The 13,417-nt window shown below is 39.4% G+C and overlaps 1 protein-coding gene across 14 annotated transcripts in view; it reads right to left on the bottom strand.

Annotated features, from left to right (window-relative positions):
• The window catches only part of rimbp2b (RIMS binding protein 2b), an 85,762-nt gene that overhangs the window by 42,218 nt on the left and 30,127 nt on the right, over positions 1-13,417 (bottom strand). The window lies entirely within an intron of this gene.

Here is a 13,417-nt window from a genome sequence, read left to right on the forward strand (position 1 = left end):
AAGGAGAAGTTTTTGAACAAGTGGTCCCTGCGTTGTTTGTGTCATGCACACGAAGAAATGCAGCAATTCACCACCAAAAGGAGGGGAGAAGAAGATTGTAAGCTGGTAAACATGGATGTAAAAAAATGCAGGATTTAAAACACTTTTTAAGGCCAGTTATGTTTCCACAAGCAGCCATTCAACTGAGGTGACAACTGAATGTGAATGTGATGAATAATGTAATAAAAAAGGTCAAACTCCCAAAATCTGTTTAAAAAACATTAACTTAAAACTTTAACAGACATTGGCTTGAATCTGTCTTTTTCCCCCGTTCACATATTGTTAGTTGTTGAGTCTACTGACCTTTCTTACAGCAGAGGTTTCCACTTGTCATAGCAGGAAAAGCACAGGTGTAACTAATGACCTTAAAAAATGTCTTCAGTCCTGCTCCGGAGATGCCACATCTCTTTGTGACTTCACTCTAATGAGGAAGTAACGCTTTCTGCCAGGTTTGGATGCATTCAGTAGTGAAGAGTATACCCATTAGAGAATAAACTTCTTTATGAGCATTAATTGAATGCATAGTCAACTATTGCACTGCTCTTACAGTAAAAAAATACATGAAAGTGTTACATCACCTACAAGATCATCTGTGTATCGCAGACTGCGCTTTGAATCAGTGTATGAAGAACATCCTTGCTGTTGATGGGAGTGAAAGTGTGGCTGGATGTCCTAAGATTAGCATATAGAATTAAACAGGATTTTACTGGTGTCAGTGTGTGCTACTAATATGCGCACGCACGCACACACGCACGCACGCAGTCACACACACACGCACACAAACACACTAACACTCTGGTAGCATGACACCACGTGTCCCTTAACGCATGAATGTGCACTTCATCACAGCAATGCTCAAAGCTTGGTTTGACTTTGAATATACTATTGGAATCCATTCAAATGGAAGATATTTTACTTTGCTACATCTGCTGGTTCACCTCTCGACCTGCAAATGCTGACAATATTTAATAAAATGATGAGCAATAAGGTCAGAGAACAGGAGGAGGAACAAGCTTTGACCTCTTCATGATCTGTCACCTTGTGGTGTTTCACCCCAGGCAATTGACAGTTAGCAGGTTTAAATTTTTGACCTCTTATTTGTCATAGCTGGTCCACCAATGATCCTACTTAACTGCATGTACAATGTGTGCATGTGCTGTAGTATTTCTATTCTTAAAGGGCTAAACCCCTCACATGGACAGAAAGATGTGGAAAATAAATGTCCTCTGAAATGAGGATTTCATGATTAAATACCCAATTAGGATGATGAGTTAGGGTAAGTCTGGGGTCAGGATTTAGAATTAAAATTGTGTTTAGGATTTATTTAAATTTTTTCTATGTTTGGGATAAATTTAGGTTAAGAATTATGGTTGCGAATTAAATGAATAATAAGGTTAGGCTTTGCAAACCTTTCACAAAATGCTAAGTTTAAAACAACCAAAAGACACAAAATCGAGAGATGTTTGTGCTCAGTATCTCTAATGAAAAGTGGGAAAACACTCCTAATGTTTCAGATAAACAGGACATATACTGCCACATCAATGTTTGAGAGATTATTCATTTACTTATTCGGCTGCGAGTGATATTAGCCACTGCAGGTGTTTGTTACTGTAGTTTGTATGGGATTTCAACACCTAAAGCTCCACCATTCTTATTCACTACATCATCAAAACAAGTACATGCAAAGATGACTTAAATATAATAATATTTAATAATAAAATATATGAAAAGAGTGAAAAAAATTCGACAGGTTAAAAAAAAAAAACTATACATATGCACAATTTACACTACCATGTTAACTCTTAATGATTTCCTTTGGAGGAAAGGCTCTGTGTAATTCCCAGTGAGCTTGCCATTTCCCATGTGGGCTGGTATCTAACGTGTGCAGTTTTCAGAACCAGACGGCTATGCCACTGCGCTAACATGCACAATGAATATTTCACTCACACATTGCAGACACACACACACACACACACACACACACACACACACACACACACACACACACACACACACACACACACACACACACACACACACACACACACACACCCAGCTCGCAGGCCTGTTCTCAGGCCCATTTGTTTGAAGCACATTTGCCAATGTTCAATTAAAATTCCCTCTGATAAAAGATTCAAATGGCTGCCATTGTGAGTAATGAGCTCCTGTTTAAGTGAAGAGGCGTTTATTGCACAGCAGATGAAGACAGATGAGAAAGACCATCCCTTTAGGCTGGATCTTGCATTCTTGCCTCAGTGGCACTAATGCAAATGCATGCACAAGAGAGGTGTACCCACAGTGATCTATACTAGTGATCTATACTGGCAAGATTGATATTGAGGAACAGCAAAAGTTGTTATATTGTAATGTTAATCTATTGGAAGTTGTAGATGCTGTCATTCTATCATTTTCACCAATGCTGAAATGATCAATTATTCTCTTATTTGATCAACAGAATTAAATCATCCAATCAAACTAATTAATCATTATTCATCAAAAGGCACTCAGGTTCCAGCTACACCTTTTCATATTTTTTATATCAAGTTAATATGGGTTTTAGTTTCACCTCCGGATCTGGGATCTTGTTGCATTTCCCACATTTTATAGACTCCTTACTTGTAGCCCTACATATCTCTCTCATTTGACTTAAACTATTACACTCCATCATTTACTATTTGTATTATTTATCAATTGACATAGTTCTTATATCATTTACAATAGTAGAACTGAGGTAAGCTAAAGATAACAAAAGAAGACAAGAAGTGAAAACAGCCGAGCCTCAGCTGTGAGCCCTGAACACTGCCGTCTCAGTGTTCGGCACCATGGAGACTTCCCCCTGGGATCACACAAAGGTAGCATATGGTGTATATATGGTTTACTTCAACTATTTTTGTTGCTGCTGACTCTCCTCTGTGAATTCAATGCACAGAAACATCTTGATGAAATGAGGTTCACATACTACAGTATTATTTCTGCAACGACTAATTAACACAGGAGGCTTTCCCCATCCTATTCTCAGCGTTCAGTCTTCTGATCTTTTGTAGTTGGGAAGACTCTGTGTGTATCTCTGGCAAGCAGGGATAACCTCATTACTCTCTCTTTCTCTCTGCCTTTCTCACTCTCTCTCTCAACCTGAGTTGTGTTGAATATGCATAATGCATAATGATGGGTAATAATCCTGCCTATGGCTGAGCAAAAAAACTGCAAACATTTTGTACCACAGGGGCAATTCTATGCAAACAGCCGATATCTGATGGAGATATCAAATATAGACAGATGTGCACAGGAATAAGACTTGCTCTGGGATGGGTTTTAAAGCAGCCTCTGTTCTTCTTGCAAAATCTTAACTTCAAATCATATTATGACACTGAATGCTAATCCTCTAAAAAATAAGCAGGCACACAGTGTGCTGAGCTACATTATAATAAAACTGATGGCCACACAAGAGAAAAAGAACTTGACTTTTTACTTGGAGTAGTTACACTCAGAAAAGAACAGTACATGACCACTAACTGTGGCACATGCTGTAGCTGTACAGTTAATTTGTTGCCTCTCAAAATGTCAGTGGTGCTCCCCGATATATACAGTATATACTGTCCTGAGACACTTTTTTCTTGTTATTATGTGTTTGTCTCTTGCAGCCAAACTGCAGGCAAAGGAAAGGCCATTAACACAGCTGAAGGAAAGACTACCGATGCAAGTGTTAGCAAGCCACTGTGTTGTCAGAGTTACTCAACACCAAAGAACCAGTTCCACTTAGCATGTACATGTAGTATAGCATGTAGTATTCTATATAAATACTCCAGATCCCACTGCTACCATCAACGGCTTTCAGACAGTTTGGGTGGACAGGATGACAGAACATTTCTGCAGTCCAAACACTGAACTGTTACCCGTGGGGCTACGTCCATACTACATATACGGAGAGTTCTCATATGCCATCTTGGTTGTTTTTTTACATCCCCCTTCTGCTAATCCGGCAACCGCATGTAACGTCATCCACTCTGTTATTACGAGACTCCAGACTCTGCACCCCAGCGCTTTCTTCATGATCTCCAGGGACTTAAACTGGACAAGACCCTCCCAACTTTCACTCAGCTTGTGGACTGCACTACCAGAGGAGACAGGACCCTGGACCTGCTGTATGCTAATGTTAAAGAGGCCTGGCGATTCTACCTCGCACTTTTTGCACATTTGCATTTGTACATTTTTTCTATTCACTTACTGTCTATTTATTATTACTATTTTACAGTAGTTTTCACTTTTTTACTTACTAACTTCCTCTTTCCTAACTGCATGTTGTGCAATTGTAACAAGGCAATTTCCCGGGGATAAATAAAGTACTTCAGATTCTGAGTATAAAATGTAGTATACAACTGTATTGTAACATACTACTGGCCCAGACACACAGTAATCTAGTGCAGCACAGCAAGCACTTGTGATTTCAAATCATTTGAAATGGCAGAGTAAGTTACATAACCCCTACAGCTTAAGTCTGTGTGCGCAGGCACAGATGCTTGCAGTCAACTAATACTGTACTCGTCCGCCGCCTGCAAGTGTATATCTGTGTGCATGCGTGTGTTTGTGGTGTATGCGTGTATGTGCACAGTAACATGCAGACTGAATGCTGAATCACAGATTTACAGGAAAACAAGTGTAACTCCCAGAGGTCAGCAAGTACATCCCTCAACAGAGACACACACACAGAGCAGAGAGGAAAGGGTAAAGAGTGAGGTAAGTTAAAAACAGAAGTGATAATGAGTGAACATATGATCATGACAGAGATATGTGAGAGAAGCGAGGCCTAGATATGAGTGCAAATGAAAAAGAAGGGAGAATGAACAAAATGAAAAATGGGATGGAGGCAGGATTTACCGTCTAAGCTCCTCAGCTCTGCAGCATTTTGTCCCTGCTATAAGACCTCAGCGAGTCGTCCTCTATCAGGCATATTAAACATTATGCAGCAGTGGAAAAAGAAGTAACCTAGTCTGGATTCAACTTGTTCTCCCTCTTTCTGTCTCTTTTTTACTTCACACTTTCTCTATCTCCCCACCAACAACCACAAGCCTCAGCATGCTGCAGAATCAGAAATGAAGCTGCCACTATCACCAGGGTCTGACCTCTCTGAGCCAGGAAATGCTACACAACCTACCTGCTGATGTCTTATGAGTGTAACACACAACTACTGAAGAGCAAAATGGGAGGAGAGGGAGAGATGGAGGGGGAATACTGTCAGCAAGGAAGAGGAGAGGAGAAGAGAATGAATTATAATCAATGAAAAAAGGAAAAAACGGACAAAAAAACAGAAAGAACTGTTCTGCTACGATCACAGGCCTCAATAATAAAAGGAGTGATGAAAGGAAAGTGACAGGTGCAGAACAAAAAGGTTAAACTACGATCTATAATAAAATGTAAGGCTGTTGGAATAGGGGGCTAATTTGAAAGAGCAGGCTCAGTGTGTATGAGAGGCTCCAGAGAGAGGACTGTAAATCTGATAATCCCACTGCATGAACACCAAGACGTCAGATGAGACTTTTACCTTAATGGAAACTAAACAATGACTCATTCAGCCACAACAGACTCCTACAGAGATAAAGGAGGGTATATGTATTGCTGTGAGATCTATTCGTTTTCCCACGTGGTAGATGACAATGCTGGATTCAATAATGCACCATTATATAGAAAAATTACTGTATGATCAGGGAATAAACAGGTTTTATTTTTGCATTTTGGCAGCTGAAACCATTTTGCTGACTAAAGGTCCACAGAGAACATCTGATGATTGGTGCTGCAACCAAGCAAATGCTGAAAGCCCACTGCTGTTGCCTACTCAGACACAGAGGCTTATTCATCCCCAGCTGGATTTGCTGGCCAAGCTTTCCTCATACTGTCATTCAGTTCACATGGTAACCTTCATCTCTCATGGCAGAGCAGTAAACGCCTATAACAAAAGACGGTTCTTGTAAAGGCGAATCACATCTGCAGCTTTTACTGTGACTGCTTAGAGAAAACTCATCTGACCAAAAAGAATCAACCACGCAGTACAAAGTACGAGGTTATACGTATGAGGACAGGAAGTTATTTTCTTCATATGGACTGTAAACTTTGGGGATTGACTCCCTGCAAACTTGCAAAGATGAGGTGGTGTGTAGTTATTCTTGTGTTATTCTATTTTATTAGAGATTGCAGAACAATAATGCAGAGATCCATGGAACTGCAGAGGATCAGAAATGGCTTAGTAACACGGAAACACACGCAAGCTAAATGCTCTAGAACAAGAAACAAAACATGCCAACAGGGTATGTATTTTTCTCCTTTGACTCTCCATCCAACCATATGTATTTCAGCCTTTTTTTTAAAAGTTTTGATCAAGGGGAGACCTATTTCAAATTCCAGAAATCCCCTTAATATCTGAAGAGCTTGCAAAATGTTCCAATCCACAGAATATTTCTGCACAAACTGGTCAACATGGAACAGCCACTTTCCAAATACAGTAAAATCTATCTATTACCTAACCAATGAAATTAGCCCAAGTCAAAAAAAGTCAGTGCTCAACCAACTGCTCCGACTTTCTTCCAGATGTTGCCTATGTGATCCAAGTGTTCTCTCAGACAGAGCTTACTGCCAGGCTTTGTATCGCTCCCAAACAAGTGCTACCAAAAACATCTATTTTTTTCCTTGAGAAATATTTCTGACAAAAAAAAGCTGCATCCCAATTTTTCTGAACCATCCCTGCAAAATTAATCACTTTTGGCCAGATTCAAAATAAGCACTATGGGATCCTGTTGGGACTGATGCTTTACAAGAATTTGAAATGAATGCTATGTGATGGCAAAAAATATCCAGGGCCCCACTTCGCAAAAAGATGTGGGTGATAGTTATGGATAACAACAGGACTGGACTCAGCTTGCATTCATTAGGTCTTCAGTGTTGCTCCTGCTGCTTTCAACCTCAATTCTAAATCAAAATATTAACAGTCAAAAGATGATGGAATTACTTGAATAAACAACTTAAAATAAATAAGCATAACTAAAGTAATACCAACCACTACAAGAGATGTGTAGCATCACTTTGTCGGAAACACTGAAGTACCCAGATGGCCCGTGTGTAAATACACAACACTGAGACCTGAACACCAGAGTATCACGACTGGTTCAGTCTCATTAGAGTGGCCAGTAGCCATGCAGGTAGATGAGCTGCTGAGATGATGGACTGTTCTCTGAACAGTCTGGACAGTGTTTTCAACCCTGGGTAGGCAGTGTCAACATTGGAAACTGAGCAGGGGAGCAAACACAGGAGAACAAATGAACCATGGATCAAGACCCACTAATACAATGCAATTGTACACACAGGAAATCAAAGGTACTTGTGGGGCACAGCTAACACATTAGCCAAAGTAATGGCTTCTGTTTATTCTTTTTGGCAGCCTGTTGCCCACACATACAATCACAAAAAGCATGATTTGGAATTAACAGACCGTAATTAGGTTATTCAAAATACAAAATGACTTTAAATTTGATCTTGGGCATCAGGGCACTTTTGTAAATGTGAAACTATGACTCTTGTGCAACCATTCAGCTGTTCTTCGTTCCCATTGTCTGTAATGCTAATAAATATTTTGATTTGCTGTCAGTTAATATATCTATAAAATGTGTGCTTCGTATGTGTTGCAACCTATCATTAGAGGTAACATCTCTACATACTATATTGAAAATTAAAATCTGTAAAAAAAATAAAAAATAAAAATAATAATAATAATAATAAACAACATTGATCCAATGTTAAAAACTTTTTAAAGTACACTGCTCTACAATATATTTCAGTTATATTTTGCAATTATTATCGAAAGGTTAATGGCTTTTGCCACACAAAAATGAAATATAAATAAAGCAGGTCAGAAAAAATAGCACAAAGTTGATCTGGCCACGTGTGTCTGGAATGGAATGATTTTGACATTTAAGGTCAATTTCCTCCTTTTTGATATTAGATATGCAGTATAAATTACACAATATCTTATCTTAAAAAAAACACACAGCATTCAATATAAATGACTAGACAGACAGGAAAAGCTCATCTAGACATATCAGAAAACAGCCAAATAAGTAAAAAGAGCAGCCATCTTTCCCTTCATGGTGTCACGACTATGCCAGAATCACTCACTTCCTTAATGCGGGAAGTTGTGCTTGCACATCTGCGCCCCTCTCAGGCAGAAACCAACAGGGAAAGAGAATCTCACAAACCTGCCATGATCAAATTAATTCACATCGAACCAGGCTGCCTGTTTGTCTGCAAGCTTTGGCCCCAACCAGATAAGCTGATTATAACACAAAATATTACATGTTGTCCTATTTGTTCTGATCCACTGTTATCCCGATGTTCCTGGTAATGCAAAATCACTGACCTATGAAAGGTCAAGGTAGACTAAGATGGATAATTACAAGGTATCTACAGTGATCCTTCAGATCCTAACTGGTGAAACCTTTGGCACAAATATAACTTTCATTAGCTGTGACAATTACGCCCAATAATTTCATCTACATCTGTAATTTATGAAATGACTGAGGACTCACGGGAGTACTGTGTAACCTACAGCATTACTTACTGTGCTCTACTGCATCAGACAGCAATAACACTTCTGTGTTGATGCAGTTGTGATATTGTGATCCATAGCATTAGCAGCAGACCCTGAACTACAAACTGCAATAACCAGCACAATCTCTGATGGTGCATCTCCTTTCTTTGCCTCATTTTAGAGCTTAATTCAACAGAACGTAATGATACACTCTTAAACGCTAATTCTACACTGGCTGTCACTAAATTAACCATCTTCCTGCCCAACGCGATGAAAGCTCAGGCTGTTATAAGGTAAGGGGCTGTCACCAGCTGAGGTGCCTTGTCTCCCGCTTTGATCATGTGCCAGAGCCACAGACATATGCTGCTCCATTCTGCAGGGAGGAGCTGTACTCCATGCAGGGAACAACTCTCCATTGCTTCTCCATTCATTACCCACATTCCAACAGCTGGTGACCAATAAGTTTGCTCTCCAGATTGCAAAGCCAATATAATGAGTACACATTAACTTTTATATCCTTTGTCAAAGGGGAACAAACTTAATGTTGGCAATATATTCTGTAGTTTTTACAATTCTGCTGTTTAACAGTCAAGACAGGGCATGCATGTTTTTAAGGTCTGGATTGTTCCTGTTCAATTTAGGTGAAGATTAAGCAGATCCTCGCTTTTTCTAACCTGAACCTCAGCTCCAGACCTTGATGTACCTCCCTCAGCCCATTCTCCAATGCTTGCCACAAACTACTGTCAGCCTGACCCCACAGGTGTGTCCATTAATGACTCTTTAATGCCAGAGAAAAAGGAAAATGGAGAGGAAGGTGGTACATGGTCTGGTGTAGAGGATCATCCGCTTGTAAGTGTGCGAGTTAGAAAGGCTGTCTCTCTGTGAATTGACTATTATGAGGTGTCCGACTTGGCTTTGGCCTCAGCAAAACCACAGAGACTCTGATATGAGGAGTTTTCAAATTAGGGTATGGGTGAGGAGATCCTGTGTCCAGTAATAGGAGACAGGTGGTGCCCAGGAGGAGATAAAGAGTGAGGCTCTCACCCCACAGGAGTCTGGCACAATTGCAGCAGAAACAGCCTTTGCCTCCCATCTGGGGGACAGTCTCTAACCATCACTGCCAATTTACAGGACACTCAATTACTGGTCATTACCTGAGCAGCGAACAGAGGACCTGCTGGCTACAGCATCCAAGTGCCAAATCATACAAGTGGTCAGATTGAGAAACTAAATAATGCCAGCAAATGGATACACACTAATTCGATTCAGCTCTATTATTATCTTCATGTTTGCAATACAAAACAAGACGGGAAAGAAGGTAAATAAAAATACGACAGACAACAAATAGTTCAGACACACAAAGCAACAGTGCCAGGGCTGGCATATTTGTGTATTTGAGGGTGTGTGAGAGCCCCATTTGAACTTAAAGTTACTTCATCTTGATTTCAAGGACATTTGAGAATTAACTGATTAATTTAACAGCATTATGCATTTGTACATTATAGTATATTTATATTGTCTAAACAAAACTAAGAGTCTACAGCCACACTAGTGGCTCTGCGAGGCTGTACTAAATCTTAAATGCTAACACTAGCAAGGCAACATGCTAACAATGAAAATGTTAACATGCTGATGTTTGGCAGGTATGACAATTCCTCTCTATGCTGGAGGAAATGTAAGGGTATCAAGTCATTAGGATTCATCCTATGAGAACCATGGATGTCTCTACAAAATTGTATGGCAAGCCATTTAGTAGTTGTTGAGATATTTCAGTCTGGACCAAAGTGGCAGACCGACCGACCAACAGAATCATACACAGAACCATGCCACCAGCATGGCAAAAAATGATTTTAATATGAAAAGTACCCTTTGTAGTATTTCATGTTATTATATACACTGATCAGCCACAACATTTAATAGTTTAATAGTTACCGGTTTTAATGTTGTTGTATTTAATGGTTTATGTTATAGCAACAAAACACTCAGGGGATTTAGATAATGGAGTAAAACAAACATGGAAGTATATCGGAATCAGAAAAAGTACACCCACAATTTCATGTAAACTCACTGTGCTCACACAAACATAGCAGCTTGGAACAAATGAGGAGGCAACCCTGCTGAGGTTCAATTGGAAACAATGACTTATTTTTGCAGCAGAGCACCCCTTTAACCCCAGGGTAACTGAGGACTGCAAAATCATCCTTAATTTTGTTTGGCCTATAGCTCCCCAGAAGCCACAGAGAAGTAAATTTTGTAATCAATGGACATTTGCTCGTAAACTAAATTTATCAGGTATCATAACCTCACAGATGCTCCATAAAAAAGATCATCACAGGTCATTTTTCTCAAACTGAATAAGGGTTCAAATTAATATGAAGCCGACTGTGCACAATTAACAGACTAACAGAAAGTGAGTCGCTTGCGCCGGAGTGACAGAGTCCAGCATTAGCATATAAACAACAGCCTGGAGTAGACGGCTGCTGCTGCACAAGGCTCAATTGTCAATATGCTCGCTGGTCCTCATCCAGGGATCAGAGAGGGCTGTCAGGACTTTGATTCCTGCACACAGAGGAGAGGATAAACAGCACAAAAACAACACTCCAACCTGTCAATCATAGGACTCTCCATTTCTATCACTATAAACTCTAATCTGAGCATTCAGCAGGAAAAAAAAAAGAACTCCAATTTTGCTTTTTGAAAAAATTGACTCAGAAGGGTTCAAAACAGACAAGCCAGTGGGATACAGAGAAAGGCTAGACTAATTTCTTATTGCCATAATAATATTCGTAACAGGCTTTTAGATTTTCCCAAAGCCTTATTCACTCCACAGCACTGAATTTTTATAAGCAGCAAGGTTAATTGTAAAAATTATTATTCCTTTCTGTATTCAGCAAACAGCAGACGAAAAAACACATCTCAGGTCAATTTGGAGCTCTGTGAATGTCCACCATAATTTCATGTGTTCTCCCACAAAAGATAACAGCTGGAGACCACCAGACAGTGTGGACATGACTTAAAGCAGTGTAGAGAATTTGTGTCTGCTTACCTGTGTGCGTGTGTGTGTGTGTTTGTGTGTGTGTTTGTGTGTGTGTGTGAGAGAGTGTGTGTGTGAGTGTGTGAGTGGTTCTTGGAAAGGACACTACTGTAACGCCATCAATTTCTGCTGCCTCCACTCAGCAGGAGCTGGGCGATGCTGGTTTGGAGGGAACATAGCCAACATTAGTACTTATCCAAGCAGTTTAGGCTCACTGGAACTCATTACAAATATCTTTCATAAGCCCTCATACAGTAACACTGCTAGTATGTTTTAAAGCTCTGTCCACAACAAGCTTGTCCAAGTTTTCACAGACACTGTATCATCCCTCTGCAGAGGTGTTAGCATACAGCAACAAATAATCCAATGTATAGTGTTTAATGGTTGCTTCAATCGGTGCATGCACATCGCCAACCCTTACACCCTTTGAGTAACACAGGATCACTCTGATTCGCTTTTCACTGAGAACACGTAAACAAATGTTGCACTGCTCTCAGCAATTACCATGGCATTTGTGCAGGCAAGGCAAAGGGTTTTCATACGCAACTGAAGAGTTGCAGTTTTGCAAAAGATGCAAAAGAATTGTTTTACATCTATGTACAAGTTGATGTAGAACTTGACTGTGTTGAGGTTCTCATTTCTCCACACAGAATACAAAGCCACATCAAAACTGTTTCTGCGTAGTCTTACATTGGACAGACTGCACTATTGTAGATGATTTTATCGTAAATATTGTCTCCATTTTTTTCAAAGCATTTTTCATATGTTGAAAAAAAAAAGTTAAATAGAATTTGTGTGTGTATGTCAACATATCATATAACATCTCTGATATCCCAGTTCATTCAATTAAAACTGAACTATTACAAATATTTGCGACTTGCCTGTCACCTCAGTTTTGTACAGATTAAACAAACAAGATACAACGTGTTAATTAATGAGCTTTAGAGGTGCTCATCGAATAGTAGTAGTAGTGTTTTTTTTACTTTTAGACAGAGCCAGGCTAGCTGTTTCCCTGGTTCTATTCCAGTCTCTGTGCTAAACCAAGCTAACAGCTGTTGGTTGTAGCCTAGACTATAGTCTGCACATTAAATATAAAGCTAGGGTCATCAGCAAGTTAAAATTACATTTGCGTGGTTCTCACTGAGAATGTATTAACCTTTTTTTTCGGTTGCTATCGATACACAAATAAGTCTAGTTCTAAGATCTTTAGCTGAGGCTCATTTGTTGCTGTCTTTACCAACAGTTTAATACTGCTTCATTCATTTTGAGCTGCAAACAAACACTGGTGTATAGTTAAACCGTCCACTTGCTAAAAGTTAATCCACACCTTCCAGCCAATCAGTATCCAGAATTTTCAGTGACCATGGTATAATGTATAAATAATTTAACATTCTGAAAGTGGCCATTCTTCATAAAAATTCCTTTGGACATAACATTTTACTGCTAATACTTCTGTGCTTTCTCTTTTGAATGAAGGATTTTCACTTGTCATGGAGTATATTTAGTTTATTACTCAATTAAATTCTAAATACTTCTTTCACAACTTCATTTGCTTTTGCAGTATTTTTATAATCTACACCACATCATCCATCTTACTCTAGTAAACATACAGTACACGTATGTGCATGGAGAACAAACTTAGTGAGCTATACAGAACACACTGATTCTTACCTCAATATGCCTTTCCTGTTCACATGGCCAAGGGGAAAATCATCACATGCAGACATACGGTACAATGAAATCTGCCTCGCTAACAGTGAATTTCAATCTAC

This window comes from Xiphias gladius, chromosome 19 (genome assembly GCF_016859285.1).
Source record: "Xiphias gladius isolate SHS-SW01 ecotype Sanya breed wild chromosome 19, ASM1685928v1, whole genome shotgun sequence".
Taxonomy (NCBI): Eukaryota; Metazoa; Chordata; class Actinopteri; order Istiophoriformes; family Xiphiidae; genus Xiphias; species Xiphias gladius.